Source organism: Saimiri boliviensis, chromosome 19 (assembly GCF_048565385.1).
Source record: "Saimiri boliviensis isolate mSaiBol1 chromosome 19, mSaiBol1.pri, whole genome shotgun sequence".
NCBI classification, from domain to species: domain Eukaryota; kingdom Metazoa; phylum Chordata; class Mammalia; order Primates; family Cebidae; genus Saimiri; species Saimiri boliviensis.
In genome coordinates, this window is record NC_133467.1 from 12,546,944 (window position 1) to 12,565,040 (window position 18,097).

The 18,097-nt window shown below is 40.2% G+C and overlaps 1 long non-coding RNA gene across 1 annotated transcript; it reads right to left on the reverse strand.

Moving 5' to 3' along the window:
• Positions 1-6,398: 6,398 nt before the first annotated feature.
• LOC141582152 (uncharacterized) lies at positions 6,399-17,496 on the reverse strand. The gene is made up of 4 exons (XR_012514991.1): positions 17,365-17,496; positions 16,962-17,148; positions 10,534-10,643; positions 6,399-8,764 (listed from the first exon to the last, which is right to left on the reverse strand). It is a non-coding gene; the product is annotated as an uncharacterized LOC141582152 (long non-coding RNA).
• Positions 17,497-18,097: the final 601 nt, after the last annotated feature.

The following is an 18,097-nucleotide window of genomic DNA, read 5'->3' on the forward strand; positions in this document are numbered from 1 at the left end:
AATTTCCTGTGTGAACAAATACTACATGAAATGAAACTGGGCCTCCAAAGCTTTATCTTAAGGACAGTAAGAAATAACCAACAGTAAATCCCATACATTCAGAAGAGCCACCAGGAGGCAGCAGATCTCGTTGACTAGGGGAAGCACTGACCTACAGTAGATATGAGGTAGTATTTCTTTACTAAGTCTTATTTTTTTTTCTCTTCAATTATGTGAATCGAATCAATCTACTTCATGGGTTTCTTTACTTTGCATTCACTTTTGAAGGATATTCTCCCTGCATGTGAAATTTTAGGAAGATATTTTTGTGGGAGTTTTTTCGGCCCTTTACACATGTGACTCCTTTGTCTTGAGTCCTCCACTGTTTTTTGTTTGTGTTGTGTTTTTGTTTTTGACATAGGGTCTCACTCTTGCCCAGGCTGGAGTGCAGTGCTATGATCTTCACTCACTACAACCCTGGCCTCCTGGGCTCAAGCAATTCTCTCACCTGAACCTCCTGAGTAGCTGGGTCTATAGGCATGTACCACAATGTCCAGCTAATTTTATATTTTTTGTAGAAGAGGTTTCACTATGTTGCCCAGGGTGGTTTTGAACTCGTGGGCTCAAGCAATCCACCTGCCTTGGCCTCTGAAATTGCTGGGAGTACAGGTGTGAGCTACCACACCTGGTCAGGCCCTCTGTTGTTTCTGATGAAAAATCAACTGCCATTCTTCTTCTTATTCCTTTTTATGTATTGTGACTATATTTTTCAGGTTATTTTAAAGACTTGTTTGTTTTTACAAAGGTTTGTCTGCAGTAGTTTGACTATAACATGCCTCTGTATGGTTTTCCTTGTGTTTATCTTGCTCAGGATTGTTGAAATTTTGGATCTTAGGTTGATTTGTTTTTAAGAATTTAGAAAAATATTTGCTATTATATTAAAATTTTTTTTTTGCTCCAGTCTATCTCTTCTATCTTTTCTCTTCAATTATATGTATATATTACTTTATATTGTTCCATATGTCTCTGGGATTATTTTTATTTTATTGTTTTTTTCTCTCTGATTCAATTTGAATAGTTTCTATTTACTTGTTTCAGTAAATAATCTTTTCTTTTACAGTATTCAATCTGCTATTAATCCCTTCAAGTACCTATTTCTTTTTGGATGTTATACTGTGAATTCTATAATTTCCTTTTGATTTTGTTATAGTTTCCATTTTTTCTGCTATTTCCCCATCTGCTCACTTACTGTGTCTATCGTTTTCTTGAAAACCTTGAGCATATTTATAATAGTTGTTTTAAAATATTTTTCTGCTAATTTAAAAATCTATGTCATCTTGAATCTTTTCATTTGTGTGTGTGTGTGTGTGTGTGTGTGTGTGTGTGTGTGTATGTAATTAACACTATTTTTGCTATTCTGGTATCTTGTGTTTTTTTAGTCATTCATTAGATGTATCAATTGTTACGTTAAAGAAAGTCTGGATTATGCCATTTCCTTTAGAATATACTGATTTTTGTTCTAGCAAGTATTTAATTTACCAGTGAATCATTTTGATCTTGGGGAGACTTGGTTTTAGGTTTCATTAGAACAAGTCTAGGGTAGCCCTCACTCTATGCTACAGTCTTCAGTTCTAAAGAGTGGCCTTTCTAGAATTCAATTGTTTACATTGAGTGTTCAGCAAAGTCTTTCTACTTGGGCTGGTAGGAATCCCAACATCTCCCAGTTTCGTGCAAGCTCTTGCATTTTCATCCAGCTAGTGCCTCCCAAACCCCCACCCCTACCTGCAGTGATTCCATGCCATGTCCTTATGGAGTTTTGCTACATGTTTGTCCAACTTAGTTTTCACCCCCCAAAAAACAAGAAGACCTCTACACATATTTCTGGGGCTGGTTGTCTATAGACTACCTCATTAGTACCACAAATTTGAGCTATTCCAGCATTACCAACCTCTAGTCTGTGTTTTCTCCATCCAGCATGACAACTGCCTTTTGTGTTGACTCCAAGCAGAACCTAGGGTGAATGTTGAGCTCACCTCCTGTGTTTTCCTTTTCTCAAGGGTTACTGCCTTGTGCTATCTCTTATCCAACCTCAAAAATTGTTGCTTTATGTATTTATACATTTTTAGAGTTACTCATCTAGAAAGTAACTCCAAAACTCACTATCCATAATGGCCAGAGCCATAATACTATGCATCTCTCTAAATTTGTCTCATTTATGCCTTGTGTCTTCTATTAAAAGCAAATGGCTTTAATACTAGATGTTATCTTGATACAAGACTGTGCTCATCAGGTAGAAACCTGGAAAAAAATTGTTCTTCCGTTCATCTCTAATTCTTTTAATTTTTAAATTTACATATAGATATTCACAGTGATCAAAATTTTTTGCCCTTACATACTTGAGTGGAGTTGATATTTAATTGTAGAGTTTATTATAGTGATTCTCAATCACTGCAGTAGAGGTTTTTGTTTTGTTTTAAATTATTTTGTTTGTCCTAGAATATTATGTGGGCACTTACTAGAAATAAGTAAACCATGGCTCAGGGCTTGAAAAACTTTTTGCTAGTGTTTGATGAAATAAAAACTAACCCGTGTATCTTTTTTTTTTTTTTTTTTATCATTTTTGGAATTTCAGTAGGTTTTTCTGGAACATTTTATTTGATGGAATGGACAAGTTTTTTAGTGGTGATTTCTGAGATTTTGGGGCCTCATTGCTTGAGGAGTGTACACTGTAGTCTTTTATCTCTCACCCCACTCTCACCCTTCTCCCAAAGTCACCAAGTTCATTGTGTCATTCTTACGCCTTTGCATCATCATAGCTTAGTTCCTCCAAGTGAAAACATACAATGTTTGTGAGTTACTTCACTTGGAATAATGGCCTCTGCTTCCATCCAGGTTGCTGCAAATGCCATTATTTCATTCCTTTTGGCTCAGCAGTATTCCATGGTATGTGTGTGTGTGTGTGTGTGTGTGTGTGTATATATATATATATGTATACACATTATGTAGGCATTTAAGGATATGAACTTTGCATTTCTCTAAGTGTGTCCTTCATTTCTAGAAGTTGTGATTAGTTTTATTTATGCTATTTCTCTGGAGATTTTTCTATCCATATCCTGTAACATTTAAAAAATTTCTTTAGGTTGGTTTTCACCTTTCTCTGGTGCTTCATTGAGTAGCTTAACAACTGGCCTTCTGAATTCTTTTTCTGGCACTTCAGAGATATCTTCTGGGTTTGCATCCATTGCTAGTGAGCTAGTGTGATCTTTCGGGAGTGTTAAAGAGCTTTTTTTGGTCATATTACCAAAATTGTTTATCTGTTTTTCTTGTTTGGGTAGACTATGTCAGAGGGAAGATCTGGGACTCAAGGGCTGTGCTTCGGATTCTTTTGTCCCACAGGGTGCTTCCTTGATGTGATGCTCTCCCCCTTCCACTAGGGATGGAGCTTCCTGAAAGCCAAAGGGCAGTGATTGTTATTCATCTCTGGGATCTAGCCACCAGTGGGTCTACTGGGCTCTGGGCTCGTACTGTCCTGTAATGTGATCCAGCCATGGACACCAGCACCTGCTCTGGTGGTGGTAGCAGGGGAACGAGGTGAACTCTGGGACTTTGGTTGTTGTTTTGTTTAGTGCTCTAATTTTCTCATGCTGGTTATGCTGGCGGTAAAGTTGTCATGTGGGCAGACTCAGGATCTCTGGTTAGTCAGAATGTTACAGGCAGTGGAGTTAGCTAAGATTTTCTCCTTTCCTGGGGCAGGGATGTTCTTTTATGAGTTGTAGTGCATTGTGTTGGCTAGCCTCCAGCTAGGAGGTGGCACTTTCAGGAGATCATTCACTAAGTTATTATAGAAGGGATGTAAGCTTGCCCTAGGATTGCCTAGATAAATACTAGGGTTTCTCGGGTGGTGGGTAGTACCATAGAGCTCCCAAGAGATTATGTGTGGCTACTACGGTGGGTAGAGAATGACCATCAGGTTGGGAAAGGGTTTGGCATGTCTGAGCTCTGACGCTCTGGGCAGGGCTTGCTGTGGCCACTGTGGGGATGGGGCTGTGTTTCTCAGACTGATGAAGTTATATTGCCAGGGGGATTATGGCTGCCTCTGCTGAGTTATACAGGTCACCAGGGAACCGGGAGGAAGCCGGTAGTGACAGAACTCACCCAGCTCCCACACAGCCAGTAAGGTCAGTCTCACTCCCACCACGCTCCCCCAGTAGCACCGAGTTTATATCCAAGTAGCCGGTGAGCAGGGCTAGGAACTTGACGCAGCCTACAAGCCTCCCCACTAAGAAAGGAAGCAGGGTTTTCAGGTTTTGCCTCTCCTCCCCATGGGTTCTGTGCTTGCACTTCCCATTCACCCCCAGATTCTGCCCTGGAAAATTCGTGCTCGGCTGAAATTATTACCAAGCAGTTTGATGTTTCCTTCTCGCTGTGGTCCTTCCGCGTTTCCACTGGCAGCCCTCCTCAAGGAGTTCTGTGAGATGAAGTCAGAAATGGGTTCCCTGGGCTTTCTTGGGGCCTGGGAGTGCCTACAAGGTTTGTCATGCTGCTGCTGCTACTTTTGTATTTCTCTCAGCTCTCTCAATTCATTTCAGCTCTAGGTAAGGTTAAATTCTCCTCCTGCGATCTGGATTTTCAGGCTCTCCAGTGAGGATGCGTGTTTGGAGGTAGAGTTTCCCCCCTCGCACTTTGGGCACTCACAGTTTTTCAGCTGTCTCTTGGAGTTTGCAGCAGCAAGCTGCTCCTTTCAAAGGGTCTGTGAATTCTTTTGGTTTTCCTCCAGTGGTTCTTGGAGCAAAAGTTCACATATGAGTCTCCACATGCTATTGTGTCCATCTGTGGGAGCTGCAAGTTAGTCCTCCCTCCTATTTGCCATTATCCCCTGCCTAGAGATCAATTATCATATTGATCCAGAATGACTGGGATCTCTACTAAACCCCACCCTTAAGCCTGGCACCATCACCCTAAGTGAAAACAGCTAACCTTGTTTATTCCACTCAAATGTTGCTTTTTCTGGCCTGCCACACCCCTTTCCTGTGTTCACAAAAATAATGCAGCTGGCAGAGTGATACAAGCTGCTGAGCATTGGTGATACAAGTGGCCGAGTGTCAAGCAGAAAACCAGCAACTGCACGTCAGTGATCATGGCGAACTTCAGATGGTGTGGCTTCAGGGAAAGATCACCTTCGTCCTGCACCACCTCCTTTCCAATTCCCCGTCCCACTGAGAGCCACTTTGGCCAGTAAAATCCTCCGTGTATACTGCCCTTCAATTCAAGACCTGATTCTTCCTGGACACCAGACAAGAACTCAGGTGCCAGGAGGACAGGGGTGTGGGCACTGCTTCGAGGCCTGCACGGAGCCTGCTCCTGCCAGACAGAAGGGACTGGCCAGTTCCATTATTTGTTCCCTCTGATTCCTGCACTCACTTGCCCACACACTCCCTCTTGCGAAGAGTGCCCAGTGGCAGGCCGAGTGAAACGAGCCACCCTGGTTCCCACCCATGAAGGGGGTCAAGGTCAAGGGAATAATCCCATCTCAATATTTTTTGATGTATCTTTTTAAAAACGTTAGTCTGTGAAATAAACTTTTCATCTACGGATACCTGGATTCATTTGTTTCATTTAATTTTCAATATGCACTATAGATAATTTTTAAAAAAAAACTTTCTTGACTGGAATGAGAAAAAATGTCAGAGGAAACCCTTATAGTTTCAAAATTCAGAGGTTCTGCTGCTCAGGCCACAGCTCTAGGTTGCTCTGAGGGACTCTAAAACAATTACTAATGAAATTCTACACATGCTTTATATAAAGGAATCTATAAGATGGGTAAGATTTTAATCACTGAGGGACAATAAAGGAGTAATGGGTTAAAACCATACAAGCTATATAATCTTAACCCAATAGCAAAATGGGCAAGGAACGTGAATACACAGTTCACAGAAGGGAAAACTAAACATCAGTAAACATATGAAAAGGAGCTCAAAATCATTAGTCATCCAGAAACATTAAAATCATAATGAAGTACCACTGTACATCTGCTGAAATGACTATAATGAAAAAGATATACAATAATGAGTGTTGGTGAAGACAGAAAATACTTGAAATTCTCATATTCTGTAGGGGCATAAACAAGTACAACCACTTTGGAAAACTAACAGCATTCACTAAATTTGAATGAGGCAAACCCTATGCCTAGCAATTTCACTCCTATATATAGCACACAAAAACATGTACACATGTAGACAAAAATATTAATGTAAAAATATTCCTATCACATTGTTCATTATAGCCCCAAACGGGAACAACCAAAATGCCCATTAACAGTAAAACAGATAGTGGTATTTTTATGCTATCAAGCTACGATAAATAATGAACTACTGCTATGTGTAACAATATGAATAAATATCATAAACGTGATATTGGTCAAAATTATCCATACACAAAAGAATACATGTTGTATGATTCCATTTATATAAAATTTTTAAAAATGCAAAAACTAATCTATGACATACAATTATAGTAGCTACTATTGAGGACAGGGTAAAGATTAGAAAGGGGGCTGAGGGAGGCTTCTTGGGTATTTATAACACTCTGTTTCTTGATATGGGAGGTAGTTAGATCAGCATGTGTACTTTGTAGAAATCCATCGAGTTATACACAGATGGTTTGATAAACGTAAGAAACATTCTTAAACTGGAGTTACATCCACAGCAAATGGTAAGTTACATTGACGGAATGAAATACTATCACTTGTAAGTATTCCTGAAATTTGATTTGTATAGAATTTCCACATTCTGACACTAAAGTGGTAGATAAGATTTGGGCAAAATTTAGAGAGACTGGTGCAAGTAGAGAGAAAGATATGAGAAAAACATAAAGGTCCAGTGCAGATTAGGTCCAGCGACTAGTGAGAGATGCAGCATCATGGGAAAGGTAGCTGAGAAGGGAATCCGGGGCTGGACCCAGGAAGGTCTCAAATACCAGACAGGGTTTGTTCTTAATCTCATAGAGTCAATATGAGTTTTGAAGAGGATAGTAACATTCCTTTCCCTCAGTGCTTCTACTTTTAATAGGATGAGGCACGGGGAGGGTATCTGAACTTATTCAGAAGTGTTTCTGTCCTAGACACGCATATATGTGAATGTGTATAAAATGATTTCATCCCCATAACAATTCAAAGGAGTGGGCTATTTCTACTTCACAAATGAGGAAGCTGATATCTAGAAAGGCACGTAACATCTGAGGATGACAGGAGTAGACTTCCACCATCAGAGGGACCTCAGGAAACAGAGCACAGAGGGATTCAGCAATTGTCTTCTCCGTTGGTGGTGGGAGGTGGTGAGCAGAAAGAGAAAGAAAATCTCAGTAGCATTCTGAGAAAGCCACCCTTGAGGGCAACTGGCTGGCATGCTTCCCATAGTAATAGATGCGAGCCCCTGCCCCAAAAGACCCAATTTGATGATTTTGTTCAAGCTGTGGAGTCAGAGCCACTCGGTTCTGTGTCAGCTCAGGGCACTGCCTCTAGAAGAATACTTTTTATTTTAGCAAGTCATTATTAATGCTTCTTCCTTCTTGTTTCGGAAATGTTCTCCTGCTCAGTGATGTGCTGGGTGAATGAGTATTTTTTGAAATTTTCCATCTCCTTCATAGCCTTCAGATTTGGCTCATGTGAAAGAAAGCTGAGAAGGTGGAAAATTTCCCTTACCCATACTGCTCTCTCTATCACCAATTGTGTCTATATATGTGAATCTAAGCTATGCCATTTTTCCATTAAATGCCCAGCAGTAGTTTTGGTGTCGGATAGTAGTTTTAGTTTAATTCTCAGACCCATCCATTCCTAGTTCTGTGATTTGAAACTAGTTAACAAACCCCCTAGAGTCTCAGTTTTCTTATCGGCGTTGGGATGTGATGCTAGCACTCACTTCATAATGAGAAAATAGATGTAAAGTGCTTGACACACAGCCCAAAGCCAAATAAATTATTAATCCCATGTGGAGACTTGTTTTCTGGCCTTTCTGTTACTTAATGGAGACTTTCTTAGTAATCTTTAACATTGACTATCCAAAGGAATTGGTAAATGTAGTGTTTCAATTAATTGAATATTACCAGTAACTGCGTTGATACACACACACATAAAACCAATACATAAAATCAATAATACTTAGGGAATAAGATTCATAATTGTATTCTAAGGGCAATATTACTGTAAAGCTCTTAAAACCCCAGGATTTGAATTCAGTTGGCTAACTTTAGAGTCCCTTCCTTAAGATATAAACAGAGATAGGTTCTGCATATACCCATTTAAAAAATACAGAACTGAGGTATGCCTTTTTATCTATGATTGTATTGCACCTGAAAACATGGCCCTTCATTGTATAGCAATGAGAAAGTTGCTTGAATTCTCAAGATTCATTTTTCTTGTCTATAAAATGGAGATAATCATAATACCTCCTTCATGGAATTGTTGTGAAGTTTAAATGACACAGTCAATTGTTAAAAGCTTATCATTAGGCTGGGTCCAGAGTGGCTCACACCTATAATCCCAGTGCTTTGGGAGGCCAAGGCAGGTGGATCACTTGAAGTCAGGAGTTTGAAACCAGCCTGGTCAACATGGTGAAACCTCGTCTCTACTAAAAATACAAAAATTAGCCTGGTGTGGTGGCGCACACCCGTAATCCCAGCTACTCTGGAAGGCTGAGGCAGGGGAATTGCTTGAAGCTGGGAGACAGAGATTGTGGTGAGCCGAAATTGCACCGCTGCACTCCAGCCTGGGCAACAAGCAAGACTACGTCTGAAAAAGAAAAAGAAAGCAAGAAAGAAATAAAAAGAACGCTTATCATATAGCACGTACTCATTAGTGTAGTGGATTAGCTTTGTACTCCATCTGGATCCTCTTTATAGGCCTCTTCTATCCCCTAGTTGCTGAGGTTTGTGTTGGCCGCTAATAATTCACAGCTGCCCCTCCATTAGGAACTAGCTTTCAGCCAAACAGAAGCCTCCTTTCATGGGAAGAAACACGCCCACCTCCCAGGGCAGCCAATTGCAACAGACACAATGGTACAAAAGGCTGCCCACCGAGCCCTCTATCCGCTACCTCACAGTGGGCTCGGTGTGTGGTGTAGCTTGAGCTTTCCTGTAGAATAGAACTAAAACGAGGCTTCAGCAGTGAGTATACTCTTAAATTTTCTACTCTTCTCCTGCTTCCTTTACTCCTCTTATCCTGGGAACAATTTCCCAATCAAATATAAGAATTTTCATCTCGGCCCTCACTGCTTAGGAACCCAATTCCAGACAACTCACATTGGAGATGGATTCTAGAGTTAATCCACTTGCTGGCTGGATGGCAGTAAGGACCCCGCTGGTGGAGGTAGGTGGAGAATTAATAATTCTTGATATGCTATACAGTGTGGTTGCTAAGATTTCTTTTGTAATGAGCTGGTGTGAGTTTGGGTGGAATGTATCGTGCAGTGTCTCAGGCATTTGAGAAATGACGTAAAATAGTTATAAGTTCTTCGGAATTGAATGAGTAGCTGAAGAGAGAAAATTGCAGGCTCAGAAAATCAGTCAAAATTTAAGGCAAAGCATGAGAGTAGAAGGCTTAAGCTCCTGCAGCTGGGATGGGGTGTGGACACAGGACTTGATTGCAATAGTGCTCAACTCTGAGAAGGCAGAACTCTCAGGTGAGGCAAATCTCTTAAGCTAAAGTTATGATCTTAATAGGGAAAGCCTGTGATTTTGACACTTGGACTAGAGAGCTCTCTGCATATATATGCACTTCTAACTTTAATTTTCCCTGAACCCTCTGTTCCTGAAGAAGTGGAAAAATCTTCATTGGTGAAGATTTTTCCTCATTTCCCACCTTCCTTGAAGACTATAAAGAGACTTCAAGTAAGGAACGAGACAATGAAGGGTCCTCTTCAGGATATGCCCCCGCTTCCCCTCTTAGCCACCTGATGCATAACTAGCATCAAATCTTAACTCAATCAGAAAAGTGCTGGGCCTTCTGAAAGGGAGATATGTTAAGTGACCTCAGAACTTAGAGAAAACTTAAGCAGAAGCTGGAGAGTATGTCCAAGAGAGGACCCTAGGAGTGCCTAACCACAGGGAACAGAATGTTTGTTAAGGGAAAGCTTAGGGATTTGAGGCACTCAAGCACTGCCATAAGCTAACTCCATAGCAGGCACTTAGGAGGTGACTCAAACTGATGCTAGAAAAGATTCTGGAAGATTGAAAAACAGCAATGACACAAAGTAAAAATGCGGGAACTTTTTTGACAAATGATGGAGACAGTATCGGAAATTTCACAGAAGTGGGTATGCTGGATTACATTTGCTAAGTAAGACAATAAAACCACTAGATGATCAAATCCTCAAGAGGACCCACAGGGCAATCCATTTAGAAAGAAATGCGCTGGTGAGGGGGCTTGAGCATCGAAAACCTCAGCAGTAGCTGTCTTTCGTAAGCCGGTTCTGGTGGCCGGGCATGTGGTTACAGAATTGGGTCTCTAATAACGGGTATGATAGGAGGCTGGAAAAACAAAAGCCAGATGGCAGCACTTACCTGTCAGAAGCAAGATGGGTGTAATAACCCTAATGGGCAGCAGGCTCAGAATGGCAGCCACAGAGGCCTCATCAGTAGATATCAAAGGAGATGACTAGAACACGGTGTTCCTAGGGACAAAATAAATGGACAGCTAAAAAGGGTACTGCTTATTATATATAATCAAAAGAGATCAAGAATGGTCAGGTAGAAGGCTGAAGTCAGCCGCTCCTGTAGAAAATCATCATCTCCTGATCAGTTTTTGGCCCTCTGGTGTTCTAACCAGAGGTTAGGTGTTCTAACCTGCACTGACTGAAGGAGAGGCCAGGTGCCTATGAGGAAGGATACTACCACCACCATGGCAAGTGTATACAGTAGGTGTTTCTCCAATCTGCCCCCCAAAAATCTTTGGCCATTTGCCCAGATCTTTCTAGAGCCATTAAATACATATTTTGGGTTGATGCTGATACCCAGGGGGGCTCAGAGCACCAACGTGGCACCCCAGAGTAGGGGCATGTTTGCGGCTCAGACACCAAATGGAATCTTGGCCCAGATCCAGTTCACAGTGGATCCAGTGGGTCACAGTCTGACACTGTGCTCATTTTCCTGCTTCCCAGCTTGGTAATTAGAAGAGACATATTTAGCATTTGGTGGAAGCCTCCCTTTCCTTCCCTGATGTATACAGTAGGAAGTCCTGTAGTAGAAAAGATTAAGTGGAAACCCCTGAAACTCCACACCACCTGCTCCCTCTCTGCCCACACCAAGATTAAAAAAAAAAAAAAAAATTTGTATCCCAAAGGAATGGCAGAGATGAGCACTGCCATGAGATCCGAAGGATGCAGGTATGAATGTCTCCACTGCATTCCCCTTTAATTCCCTGGTTTGGTCCCTGCAAAACAGATTAATTGTGAAGAATGATATTGGATTATTAAATATGAAACCAAATAGTAATCTTGATTGCAACTGTTGTGGTGGATGTGGTACCATTATTTATCATAAACTTATGACAAAGTTCTCTTCCCCAAGAGTTCCTGTGCCTTTCATAAGCTCCTACCAAAATGTGTAAATTTGTTAACTGGCATAATTATTTGAAAGCCCCACTTACTAGTAGAAATTTAAAATGATTTACTAGCTACTTATGTTCTCACTGTACAACCAAAATGCAGACACTTGACCCATTTCAATAAATTACCTCTATATCTAATTGGTCTATTTAAAAATCCCCAAGTTCACGAATTCATGAATGTCTTTCATATGCAAATATTGTTTTTAAGTGGTTTAAAATAGATACCTTACAAACGATAAGTATGACTCACAGTTGGGGGGAAAACAGATTTAAGCTTCGTGGAGAAATGTAGGGAAACCAGAAACTTCCTCCTGTCCTGACTGGAAAGTATAATCTCTCTTCCCTCTAAGAGCTTGTTTCCTGACTGGTTCCTCCTGAATCCAGCTTTAGAAGACTGAGAGGGAAACTCTAATCTGAATTATACCAAATCTTAGAGAATCTACTCCTCTCCCTCACGTTCACACAGGTCCTTGAACTTCTCTCAAACCTTCCAGTGACAGGAGGAAAAGAAATGGAGCAGGGGGTAGCCATGGGATTTTTACCCTCCCCAAAATGGCCACCAAAGGCCAGCAGCCCAGAACAGAAGCAATCTGAAAAGAGGTTAATCTCAGCCACTCTCCGTAGCCTTACTCTTCTTTAATTGTGTCAAGTCCTTTCCTGTGACTGAATGGAGTGAGTCTCATTCTCACAGCTACCTTCTTGCAGGCCCCAAGAACAAACACGTCACCTTTTGTTTAAAAGGTGGTAGTGTTCTTTACTACACGGTCACAGACTTGGAAGAAGTTAGGAACTGATGAAGTTCTTGTCATCATTCCTTTTCCATGTTCTAGGCTCCTTACCTAGGTGATAGCAGAAACCCCACTGATCTCCTGCAGACTGAACTATTTACAGAGTACTTGTCTTATTTCTCTACTTCTTCATATCCCAATCTTCCCTCGGTCTTATGGATCTTTCTGCACCAGTTCCTTCTTCCCTACATGGGTTTGTTGTGTTAGTGGCCCCAATTCTTTGCCGTTTTCTGCATTCATGTCCTTGTTGTGGCCTCATTGTGAGTAGGGCTTGGCTTTGGGCTTAGTCCCGTTGCTTGCTTTGCATTTCCATTTGCTGTCTTGCACTTTCACTGTTTGCCATGGGAAGGACATGCCCAGGGTAGAGAGGATGAGACTCATGCGGTACAAGTCTGCTCTCACCACTGGCAGCTTAGAGCAGACCTCCCCTCCCCTCACCCTGCCAGCTGATCTGTAGAGCCATAGTGAGAAGCAGAGCCCAGCCCAGATCTGCTGAACCCCAGTTGACAAACAGAATGTGAACAACAGCAAATGATTGTTGTTTTAGATTACCTAGTTACTAAATGCTTTGTTACTCAGCAGTAGGTGGGCAGATCTCAGGATTCCACCAGAATCAACAAGTGTAAACTATGGCCCTTCTCAGTTGGTTAATTTTATCTCGGAATCTCAAGATATCACTGGCAGACATTACCACACTTGCATACCATAAAACACATACCTCTGGGTGTGCGTGAATACTAAAAATGCTAAAGAAATAAACCAACAAAACAAAATCCAATAATTTTGCAGGAGTCTAAAGCTACTGAAAAGCTATAAAACTTTAGGATATTCAACTGGTTTATTAAAAGTTACAAAGAAAAATGTACTCACACCTACCTTTATTTTCCTTTGTTCATAAGTTGGTCTTGTATTCTCTCATCATTGAACTTGTATACAATAACACAAAGACAATATTAAGCGCGATTAAACAGGCAACACAGACTAGCCTGACCAACCTGGTGAAACCCCATCTCTACTAAAAATACAAAAATTAGCCAGGCATGGTGGTGAGCACCTGTAGCCCTAGCTACTTGGGAGGCTGAGGCAGGAGAATCTGAACCTGGGAAGGAGAGGTTGCAATGAGCTGAGGTCACTGCACTCCAGCCTGGGCAACATGAGTAAAACTCTCTCAAAAAAAAAAAAAAAAAAAAAAAAAACTACTTTATAAATAGAGAATGCTACCGTATTGTGACTTGGAAAGATCCAAATAATGTAAGGACTTCAACTATTTGCTGCTTACTTGACATTAATACACATCCCATAAAAATTCCAATATTTGGGGTCTTGAAAAAATGATTTTTAAAGTTTGTTTAAAGAAATGAACATCCGGCTGGGTGCAGTGACTCATGCCTGTCATATCAGCACTCTGGGAGGCCAAGTTGTATGGATTGCTTGAGGCCAAGAGTTCACGACCAGCCTAAGCAACATGGTGAAACCCTGTCTCTACAAAAAAAAACAAAAAAACAAAACAAAAAAAAAAACAAAAAAAACCCCCAAAAAAACAAATAATAAAAAACAGAAACTTAAATTTACAGATGTCAAAACAAAGCACAATAATTAAAATTATAGTTCTGACACAAGAGAAAACAAGAAAACAGCTAAAAATAGAATGCATTTACATATAAGAATTTTTTACATGAGACAGCAGTGGGAAACGAAAGCATTCTGCTCAGTAAGGGAGCTGGGATTAATTAACAATTTGTGGCCGGGTGCGGTGGCTCAAGCCTGTAATCCCAGCACTTTGGGAGGCCGAGGCGGGTGGATCACGAGGTCAAGAGATCGAGACCATCCTGGTCAACATGGTGAAACCCCGTCTCTACTAATACAAAAAATTAGCTGGGCATGGTGGCGCGTGCCTGTAATCCCAGCTACTCAGGAGGCTGAGGCAGGAGAATTGCCTGAACCCAGGAGGCGGAGGTTGCGGTGAGCCGAGATCGCGCCATTGCACTCCAGCCTGGGTAACAAGAGCGAACTCCGTCTCAAAAAAAAAAAAAACAAACAAAAAACAAACAAACAAACAAAAAAAAAACAATTTGTAGGAAGGATAAGTCCTGTAAACTACTGGAGGCAGGACTATTTCTGCTCATCGTGTACCTCCAATGCCTGAAATGGAGGCACTCATCAAATAATACTGAACATCTTTTACTGAGGACTTGCATATACAAAATTTAATCACAGTGAAGTAAGTAATTGATTGTGAAGTTTCTAGAGAAATGTGATTAGTAGTAATCATTAACATAGAGGATTAACTGATATAAAGATTTTAAAGATCTATTAAAAGGCAAATAAGTAACTGATGGATCAATATAGAGTATTTCTATAAAGTAACACGAAAAGCACTAAGCACTGAATTGATGAATAAGTGATGTTTACAGATAATTCATCAAAATGAAATTATATACAAATATATACAGAAATGTACACAAAGCCATTTCTTACTCTTAAGTTTGCAGAATGTGTTTCAATAAAAACATACAATGCCAATGACTATGAGAGTATGTGCATGTATGCCTGCATGCATTAGGAATTGGTATAATAATTGTGGAAGTCAATTTGTGAAAAATCCACCAAGAATCACGGGAATATAAATAAGATTTGCTCCCATTCTTTACAGCTTTAGGGTGTCCATCCTAAGTAAATAATCTAAAACTTAAAATTTACTCAGTAAGATAGTCACAACAATCTTACTGAGAACAATAAAAGATTAGAAGCAACATTGAAGTCTAACTGGTGGGAGGGTTAAGTAAAATATGGTGTGTCTGTTTTATAGGATATTTGTAACCATTAAATGTAACAGCTGTGAAGTTTCATGGCTACGCAATTATTATACAATGTTAAGTGATAAACACAAGGCACAACACCCTACACTAAACTGAACTGGCTCTGCACTGTGCTTGTCAGTCATCCCGCTCCCTTCCCTTAAACCAAGTGGAGGCCATACCTCTGAGGGTTTGTTGTTTCAACCACAGGTTGTTGGATGTTGTGTCACATGACTCCTTATAGCTTTTGCACGAAGGGTGAGTGCCTGTGTTAGTGGACCTTTTTCATTTGGAGACTTACATATATTAGTTTGTGGATAATTTTTGGCATTTATAGAAAATTTCTTCCCATTCTTTTTGTCTGTAATCTTCATAATTCCTACTAATTGGATGGATTATAAACCTTTTTAAGTTTCTGTTTTTAAAAATGTGTAGTCATCCCTCAGGATGCCCACGGGATTGTTTCCAGGATCCCCTTGTATACCAAAATTCACATATATGCAAGTCCCACGGTTGGCCTCATGAAATCTGCATACAGAAAAAGTGTAAGCAGTTTTCGTATATTTCAAATACTGTATTTTCCATCTGCTTATAAGTGGATCTGCCCAGTTCAAACCTGTGTTGTTCAAGGGTCAACTGTATCTCCTGATAGGTTTTCTCACGTTTATTTTCAAATTTTCTACTGAATATTTAATTCCAGCTGTCATTCATTTTCATGAGCTCTTTCTTGTTCTCTGATAGTTTCTGTCACAGGAATGTGAAGCTAAACACGTATTCTGTGTGCTTCTCTACATTTCCTGGCTTTAGTTAGATTGGAGCCATATGACTAGTTCTGGTGAGTGGTCTGTGAGAAGAAGTGACATATTGTCACTTTCAGGTTGAGGCAGTTAAAGCTACTATATCTTGCCTCCTGCTCTGGTGTCCTTGTAAACCACATGTAAAAATGGTGGTGTCCTAAAACGAAAACAGCTTGCATCTCTGAGTCCCAGATAAAGAACAACTTTTAATTGCTTTGGATTTGCTATGAATGAGAAATAAACTTTAGCTGTCCTTAATCATTGAAAATTGAGTGTTGCTACAGCACACCCTATTATATATTAACTAATACAATGCTTTTTTCTTTTTTTTCATGGCATTCTGTCTTGTTTCACGAGTGCAATATTTTTTCACCTCTCAGTCTTATAATAATTCTTGGTATAATCTGTTTTTCTTCTGATTCCTTTTCCCCGTTTATTGTTTCTCTTTTGCATGTTAGAGGCTCTCCTTAAATGCCCTATAATTTCTGACCATTCAATTTAAAGATAAGGTATTAAAAATTTGATACAAAGTTTTGTAAGCATGGATGGGTCTTGTAAATTGTTAAGCGGAGGTTAGCTCTTCATTGAGAGACCCACATGTGTCAGGAAAATCCTTTCTTTGGGGCTAGTCAGTATCCAAATAGAATAGTCCTCCAATATTTTGAGAGGTGGGGTGGCATATATATCTGTCTTGTGTGAGCAAGGTGTGAAAAGGGTTTGATTATTTAAAGTGTGAACTTTCGCTAAATTCTCCATTTTCAATGCCTGGTCTCCCCACATCAGGAAGCCTTACTCCATTTTCCTAGAGAATCAACTTCTGATCTTTTGCTGGGGATAGTCATTTGGTTGTGTAGTTTTGAGAAAGGGATCTGGGAGGTTCCAACTGCGTACAGATTTCAACCAAGCCCTTTATTTTTAGACTTATGCCTCATCCTCATCTTTGGCAGTGCCTGGGTCTTCCAAATGCTAAGTCCTCCCAGGAACCCATTGGGAAAGTTACCTTTCTGCTGTAGGCATGTGGGCTGGGCTTACTCCACTCTGCAGTCAGTCACTACTCCTCCATCTGGTATTTGGACTTGACATAAATGAGATCTTTCAAACTCGCCAAATTTTCATCTTATCTATGGTTCGCTTCTGTGTTGTCTTGTTCCTCGCGGGATTTATGTATTTTTATCCCTTCACTGAGACTTGACGGCATGTAGGAACAGAGAAGAAATTTCTTTTAAAAAGTAAATGGTAAATTACCTCTTTTACCTGGAGACATATTGTTTTGTAACGGAAAAATTTGAATAAAATAATGACAAGGAAATGCCAACACTGCTCACTATGAATAACAAAAATCTGTGCAAGCACAGCGAGAACGTGGCCGACAGACATGACTTATTTAACTTCTTCCCACTCACCTCCCTCCAATATCAGCAAAGATAGCACGGAATTCTATAGGTGCGTATGCAATTCTTGAGATATTAAGGTTTCATAATTCAATTTCAGGAATACTTATTGATGAGAAAAATCACATCACTGAAACTCCTTTCCAGAACTGTTTTCTGTGAATTGGCACCAATAGTATAAGCAAAAATTAATATTTTAGCTTTTATTGCTTTGTTATTTGGTTTCTGAACAAAATCGTAAATGTGAAAACGTGACTTTTTTTGGGAAAGGAATAGACATAAAAGTTATCACTTGGATTGACTGCATTGTAACATATAAACTCAGACACATTTCCTAAGTGTTATTCATGTTTTCATTGTAGCTTAGCTCTATTTTAAGTTTTTCTTTCATAAGGTTAATTTTTCCCTCTCATATGCAACAGTGAGCCAGAGATAGCTTATTCCCCTGATTCCCACTCCCCCCAGCACACACTATATTACCATGAAAATAGAAATACGGTTTGCCTTCATCTTTGTATCTTTTTGGGAATCCATTCTAAGGAAATGATCCAAAATTCAGCACATTTAGGCATTAAGTTATTCATAACAGCCTTGTTTGTAACAGGAAGAAATTAAAAGCACACATACTTTCTCTCAACACGTACACACCCAGCTTACCGCAGTCAGGTGTTCTTAATTACGTGAGGGAAAGATTGGCTTGAAAGAGCAGCATAGGGTTCATCTTTAGTAACAGCAGGAAGGCAGA